The sequence below is a fragment of the Heteronotia binoei genome, chromosome 21 (genome assembly GCF_032191835.1).
Source record: "Heteronotia binoei isolate CCM8104 ecotype False Entrance Well chromosome 21, APGP_CSIRO_Hbin_v1, whole genome shotgun sequence".
Taxonomy (NCBI): Eukaryota; Metazoa; Chordata; class Lepidosauria; order Squamata; family Gekkonidae; genus Heteronotia; species Heteronotia binoei.
The window spans coordinates 62,214,560-62,222,275 of NC_083243.1; the positions used below are offsets into that span (position 1 = coordinate 62,214,560).

Sequence of the window (7,716 nt, forward strand, 5' to 3'; positions counted from 1 at the left end):
ATTATGGTTTTTTGGGGGGAGGGGTTGTATGCACTGATATTTTCTTTTGGAATCTTCTATGCATATACAAATAGGATATTTTCATAGTAGGGATAGCAGACCAAATGAATATTGAATTCAACTGTGATATTAATATTGTAGGAGCTGTTTAATGTGCTTCCAGGCTGAACATAATCACACAAGAACTTAGTATACCTAGAATATGTCCTTTAAATAATCAAACCTGACTGCACTTGAATGTACATATGTCTGTTTAATACTGTTAAACTAATAAAGCCTTGATTTATTGCACTTCATATATACATGTACATGACAATTCTCCCATATCATATTACTACAAATAACATTAAAACAATAGTTATGAAGCAGGGCTGAAATAAAAAGATAAATAAGGTAAATTGAAAGCCATCAATTAGGCACAAGGGCAAGAAAACAAAATGTCAAAGAGATTTTAAAAGTGCTTGCTGGATGTCTCTGTGAAATAATCCTCCTAGATTGCGAAAGTAAGGAAAGGGACGTTAGCAGTGTGTTCGGCTTGTAGAAGCATAAGGCAGCAAAAGATGAAGGATATTGCTGCAAGAGTGTTAGCAACATCAATGCCATGTATGGAAAGACCCTCCCTGTTGTCTGTTTGTTCCTTTAGTAATATGACACTTGTAATGATGTATGGGATATGGGGTGGTCCTTTCCTGTAATTGTCAATTGTTTACTGGAAATGATTGTCTGTGACTATAAAATTGTAGACCTTCCAGAAATCGGGGCTCCCAGATTTGTTTAGACATGAGTCTGATCTGAGGTCCATGTACATGTTAAATAAATGACTGTTTCTTCCTGATTTCGCCTGTGGCCTCGTTTCTGCCTGACCACCAAGGGCTAAGGTTGCTGCTACATTTTTCTGGTGCATTGGCCTGTCAAAAAGGGGATTTGGGCCCCGCCCTTTGGCCCCCGGACCAGCCTGGGGCCATGGTCAGGCCAGCCTCGGGTCCGGGAAGGAGCTCCCAGTTGATTTCAGCTGCCTGGCCTCTGTCTACCTCTGCCTGGCCTGGCTGGACAGGTCGCCAAACGGACCACAGAAAGGTATTCAGGAACCAGCCCTAGTAAGAAGACCTGTGCAGGTGAGTATGAGAATGGGGTTTAGTAGATAGAACCTCTCCATAAGAGACTGCTTGGCCTCAGCCCGTCTCAGAGGGAAGGAGGGCTTGATCACCCCTTGGCTGCACACTAGTAAAGCTCGCTGAAGGAAAAGGTAAGTAGTTCTCCCTGCCAGCGCCCTCGAGGCTGTGCTAGCCTAGTACTGGAACTGGAAAGGGGCTTGTGGTGAGACTGTGTGAATGAGATGTGACATTTGCTGAAGACAGCAGCTGTTACGAAGCGATGTGTGTTTCTTTGTGTCGAGACTGCTCTCACCTACCCCTTTTCTTTTTGTGTCTAAGAATGTCTTGTCTGTCTGGTTAACCATGGGAGGATCACAGTCTAGGGGATGCCCTTAGACTGCATGATTGCAAATTCTGACAGGTTTTAGTGGAGACTATGGTATAGATAGGGCTCCTGAAGTTTTGTAACATTTTGTGAACTAGAGGTTTTTAAACAGAGGCTAGATGGCCATCTGACAGCAATGGAGATCCTGTGAATTTGGGGGGAGGTATTTGTGTGTTCCTGCATTGTGCAGAGGATTGGATTGGATGGCCCTGGAGGTGCCTTTCAACTCTATGATTCTAGAATGGCCTACATTTGGTGTTGTTCAGTCATCTGAGGGTTCATGTGACAATGGTTATGAGTTACCCTGACCACCCAGACTAGTCCCTGTATATTGTTTCTTAGTATAGTTTGGTTTTAAACTACCTACGTGGTTGCAAAATACACTACTCTTGGACAGGCATCTCAGTCTCAGGCCATGGCAATCTACGCCAAAGCACCCCCAGGAACCAGATATTAGGACATAGGGCAGTGTCCCCTTCACCCCTTGCAGGGAGCTGGTCCTTCAAGCCCAACACAGCCTTTCATCTTTGCCACTTAGACTTCATCCTTGCCCCTTCATCAGTTAAGACCAAAGAACTCTAGATCTATGAGCTCCCCCAGAGAGAAGGTCTCCAGAAGCAAGCACTCTGCCTCTGGCCAGCTTGCCACCTCAGAAGAAGTCCCCTCCGGCAGATTCAGGCTTCCCAATTCCTGGGCCACGATGGGACAGAAGGAGGAAGGGAACAATGTGCCAAGACAGGCTACATTTCCCTGGAACTGACCTCAAGTGGGATGCCAACAGGGAGGCTCCCATCTGCCTATTAAGCCAATATCGGCAGGCACTACTGGCAGGCATGAAGGAGGCAGCCATGAAACCCATTATTATGTGTGAGGTAGCAGAAGTCCTCCAGAAACCAGATGCCTTTTTGGAGTGCCTATTTGAAGCCCACCGAATCTATTCATCCACCAACCACGAAGTCACAGGTGCTCAGCAGAAGTTGAGTGGTGCCTTTGTGGCTCAGTCAGCTCCAGATATCGGGTGAAGGCAGCAGGAGGCTGAGTTGTGCCTGAAGGAGACTAGAGAGGTGCTGTTCGGCCAGTCAGATGGAAGGCTATGGGCGTCTAGCCAAGCAGCTGGCCCAAGAAATGAAGGGCCTGCGGAGGAAGCTGTGGGCTGAAGTACTTCCCTCAATAGCATTTTCCTACCCAGTTGCTGCAGGAGATAAGAGAGAATACCCTGGCAGAGGTGCAGGTCCAGATGGAGAAGTGGAGGGTCATCGACCTGGAGGTCCCGATGTATGAGGTGTCCGAGCTCCTGGGCGACTACGAAAAGGCCAAGCAGCTAGCGGAGGGAAAGTTGCTTGGCAGCGAGCAGAAGACTGAGCAGATCCTCAAAGGGAAACTGGCTGCCATCAATAAAGCCTCGTGCCTGAAGGCTGAAGCTGAAATTGCACCAGAGAGAGCTGACCAATGGTAGAGGTACAGAAGGAAATGGTAGAAGTACAGAAGCAGCAGCTGACCCAGTGCCAGGACGTGGTGTGTGCCAACAGGAGTCTCCCCAAGGAAAAGAAAGCCCCAATTGCCAAACCCTTGTGTGAAGTTACAAAGGGGGGTGAGCAAACACCCTTTAAATGAGACACTAAGTAACATCAGACCTTAAAGAAATTAGAAGGCTGTTGTTAAAAGCCCCTGCCTTAGGGCTACCTGATGTCAGCAGAGCTGCCACCCTCCTCATTCCTGAAAGATATGGGACGGCAGTTGGAATTCGCACCCGGGTGTTGGGTTATAGCATTGGCCAGTACTCTACCTGTGCAAACAGCTGGATGTCATAGCCAAAATGCCTCAGAACCATTGCTGCAACTGCAAAACTTATCGAAGAAGCAGACAGGCTCACCTTGAGCGAGAAGTTAGAAGTCAGAGTCCCTCATGTTGTTCTGAAGGCAAGTAGATTCAAGCTGCCCAAGTCCCTGTGTATGAGGTGATGCTAGCCAACCGCCAAAGGTTTACGAAAAGCCAAGCTGCGCAGTAAGTACTTATGCGAGTTTGGAAGGGGGGGATTGAAGCAGAGCTGAAATAAAAAGATATTAAATAAGGTAAATTGAAAGCCATCAATTAGGCACAAGGGCAAGAAAAAAAAAGGTCAAAGAGATTTTAAAAGTGCTTGCTAGATGTCTCTGTGAAATAATCCTCCTAGATTGCGAAAGTAAGGAAAGGGGCGTTAGCAGTGTGTTCGGCTTGTAGAAGCATAAGGCAGCAAAAGAGGAAGTTAATCCTTCACCCACTGCCTTTGCCGCAGTTGCCTAAAAGAAGAACTAGAAACTGGCTGGAATAAGCACTAAAATAAGTATTGAGCAAATGTACCTTGGATAATGTCTCAGGAACAAGTCAAAGGTGCAAATGTGTTTTTGATGAAGAATATTGCTGCATTCTTTTTCTGCAGATCCTGCAGAAAAGAACAAGTTCTATGCTGATCTACACAACCTCGTACGGAAGACCCCTACAGAGGACAAGGTGATCATCCTGGCGACTTCAATGCCAGAGTAGGTAAAGACTCGGAAGCCTGGAAAGGAGTACTTGGCAAACACGGCATTGGCAACTGCAATGACAACGGGCGCCTCCTGCTAGAATTCTGCATGGAGCACCAGCTCACCATCACCAACACTATCTTCCAGCAGAAGAACAGTCTGAAGACAACCTGGATGCACCCACGGTCCAAGCACTGGCACCTTATCGACTACATTCTGGTGCGCCAGAGAGACCTTCGAGATGTCTTACACACCCGAGTAATGCCCAGTGCAGAATGTCATACGGATCATCGTCTTGTACGCTGCAATCTCCGTCTTCACTTTAAACCCACACCCAGGAGAGGAGGTATCCCTCGGAGGAAGTTTCAGGTTGGCAGTCTCCAGTCAGCCGAAGTTAAAGCTGCCTTCCAGGCAAAACTCCACTCAAGAATTGAGGACCCCAGTTGCCCCACAGACCCTTCTCCAGAAGCACTCTGGGAACACCTAAAAACTACCGTCCTGCAGATCTCTGAAGAAGTCCTCGGGTTCTCCACAAGGAAGAACAAGGACTGGTTTGATGAGAACAATCAAGAGATCCAAGATTTACTGGCGAAAAAGAGATCTGCCTACCAAGCACATCTTGCTTAGCCCTCCTGTCCTGGGGAAAAAGCAACCTTTCGCGCTGTATGTAGCAACCTCCAGTGCAAGCTTCGAGACATTCAGAACGAGTGGTGGACCAAGCTTGCTGAGAGAACCCAGCTGTGTGCAGACACTGGTGATTTAAGAGGGTTCTACGAAGCCCTGAAGGCAGTATATGGTCCATCATATCAGACTCAGGGTCACTTGCGTTGTGCAGACGGCCAAGTGCTCCTCACAGACAAGGCATCCATATTGAACCGGTGGTCGGAATATTTTCAGGTTCTCTTCAGTGCCAACCGCGTAGTTCAAGATTCAGCAATTCACCTCACCCCACTTCAACCAGTGAAAACAGAGTTGGATGAGATCCCCACTCTAGAAGAGACTGTTAAAGCCATCAAGCAACTGAAAAGTGGCAAGGCAGCAGGAGTTGATGGAATTCCACCAGAGATCTGGAAGCATGGGGGCACAGTACTACATAGCTCACTTCACAAAGTACTTGTCACCTGCTGGGAACAAGGCAAATTACCACAGGACTTTCGCGATGCAATCATCATCACCCTATACAAGAACAAAGGGGAAAAGTCAGACTGCTCCAACTACCGGGGGATAACCCTGCTCTCCATCGCAGGCAAAATCCTTGCCAGAATACTCCTGAACAGACTGGTGCCCGCCATTGCAGAAGAACTGCTCCCAGAGAGCCAGTGCGGCTTCAGAGCTAACAGGAGCACCACCGACATGGTATTTGTTCTCAGGCAGCTCCAAGAGAAATGCAGGGAACAGAACAAGGCTCTGTATGTGACTTTTGTCGACCTTACCAAAGCTTTCGATACCGTTAGCAGGAAAGGCCTGTGGCAAATCTTGGAACGTTTAGGATGTCCCCCAAGGTTCCTCAGCATGATCATCCAGCTACACGAAGACCAGCGAGGCCAAGTCAGACACTGCAACGACCTCTCGGAGCCCTTCCCAATAGGCACAGGTGTAAAGCAAGGCTGTGTTCTCGCGCCAACTCTCTTTACGATCTTCTTTAGCATGATGCTTCAAAGAGCCACAGTAGACCTAGATGATGACGATGGTGTCTACATCCACTATTGCACCGATGGCAGCCTGTTCAACCTGAGGCGACTAAAGGCCCACTCCAAGACAATGGAAAAACTCATCCGAGAGCTACTGTTTGCTGATGATGCTGCACTCGTCTCCCACTCGGTATCAGCTCTGCAGCATATGACGTCCTGCTTTGCAGAGGCTGCCAAGATATTCGGCCTAGAAGTTAGCCTGAAGAAGACAGAAGTTCTCCACCAGCCTGCACCCCAGGAAGATTATCACCCTCCCTGCATCACTGTGGGTGAATCAGTTCTGAAGACAGTCCAGCAGTTCAGCTACCTGGGGTGCATCATCTCCTCAGATGCTAAGATCGACAAGGAGATTGACAACAGGCTGGCAAAGGCAAACCGTGCCTTTGGCCGACTGCACAAAAGAGTGTGGAGCAACAAGCATCTGAAAAAAGGCACAAAGATCAATGTTTACAAAGCGGTTGTGATGACAACCCTCATCTACGGCTCCGAATCGTGGGTTTTATACCGTCATCACCTGCGACTCCTTGAGCGCTTTCATCAGCGCTGCCTTCGCACCATCCTCAACATCCACTGGAGTGACTTTGTGACCAACACTGAAGTTCTCAAGCGGGCGGAGGTTACCAGCATCGAGGCACTGCTGTTGAAGACGCAGCTACGCTGGGCAGGGCATATTTCTAGGATGGAAAACCACCGCCTTCCCAAGATTGCCCTGTATGGCAAACTCTCCACCGGCCATCGAAATAGAGGGGCACCAAAGAAGAGGTACAAGGACTCCTTGAAGAAATCCCTGGCACCTGTCGCATCAACCATCACCAGTGGTCTGACCTAGCCTCATATCGCAAAGCATGGAGGCACACCATCCACCAGGCTGTCTCTTCTTTTGAGAACGCACGCATAGCTGGTCTTGAGGACAAAAGGAGATTGAGGAAGAATCACACTGCTACAGCACCAACCCTAAATCAGACTTTTCCCTGCAGCCACTGTGGCCGGACCTGCCTGTCCCGCATTGGTCTTGTCAGCCACCAGCGAGCCTGCAGCAGACGTGGACTATTGCACCCTTCTTAAATCTTCGTTCGCGAAGCCAAGCCGAGAGAGAGAGAGAGATTGCTGCAAGAGTGTTAGCAACATCAATGCCATGTATGGAAAGACCCTCCCTGTCTCCTCCTTGTTCCTTTAGTAATATGACGCATGTAATGATGTATGGGATATGGGGTGGTCCTTTCCTGTAATTGTGAGTGTTTACTGGAAATGATTGTCTGTGACTATAAAACTGTAGACCTTCCTGAAATTGGGGCTCCCAGATTCGTTTAGACATGAGTCTGATCTGTGTATACGTTAAATAAATGGCTGTTTCTTCCTGATTTCGCTTGTGGCCTCATTTCTGCCTGACCACCAAGGGCTAAGGTTGCTGCTACAGTTACAAAGAGATGAAAATTTACAAACTTGTAACTATACATGAAAAATGTTTCACACATCTAGTAGGTTACATGTTAAAACTAAAAGGTTTTCCTACCAAAATAAGACATTTCAATTTTCAAAGTAATTTTTCTTTTTTGCTTTCTTTTTATCCAGTTAACAATTGTAATTATACTATAATAAAACATTACATGTTTGTGTGAGGGTTTTTTTTTTTATCAAACCACTGAATGAAGTCTTCTTCAAGCACCTGCATTTCCATAAGGATGGAAGATAGATTTCATAAGCAAACTCAATATTTCAAAACTGACAATTATGCTTTATAAGGCTGGTCCTTCATTAGGGTCAATTTGGCATGAGCTGGGACATAATGACTCCTACAAGGATTTTAGTTTCTTATAACAGAACACAAACTAGAATCCAAAGAACTTCCACAAACTTGTTTTACATGTCCAAAAAGGGTTCTAGAATACTGTTTCTCAAATAGCAGTAAGCCAAGCTGCATGACAAGTCACGTTTGAGAATGTTTGCAAAATGCCATGGGTGATAGCATTTTGGTATTTGAAGAACAAAACAAACAAAAACCCCTGGAGACACATTCAAGGCATTCAGCATGCATTTTAGAA

At 46.9% G+C, this 7,716-nt stretch overlaps 1 long non-coding RNA gene across 1 annotated transcript; it reads right to left on the reverse strand.

Annotated features, from left to right (window-relative positions):
* Positions 1 to 240: 240 nt before the first annotated feature.
* Positions 241 to 7,232, reverse strand: LOC132590276 (uncharacterized). Its single transcript, XR_009556653.1, has 2 exons — positions 7,096 to 7,232; positions 241 to 371 (listed from the first exon to the last, which is right to left on the reverse strand). It is a non-coding gene; the product is annotated as an uncharacterized LOC132590276 (long non-coding RNA).
* Between the last annotated feature and the right edge of the window lie 484 nt (positions 7,233 to 7,716).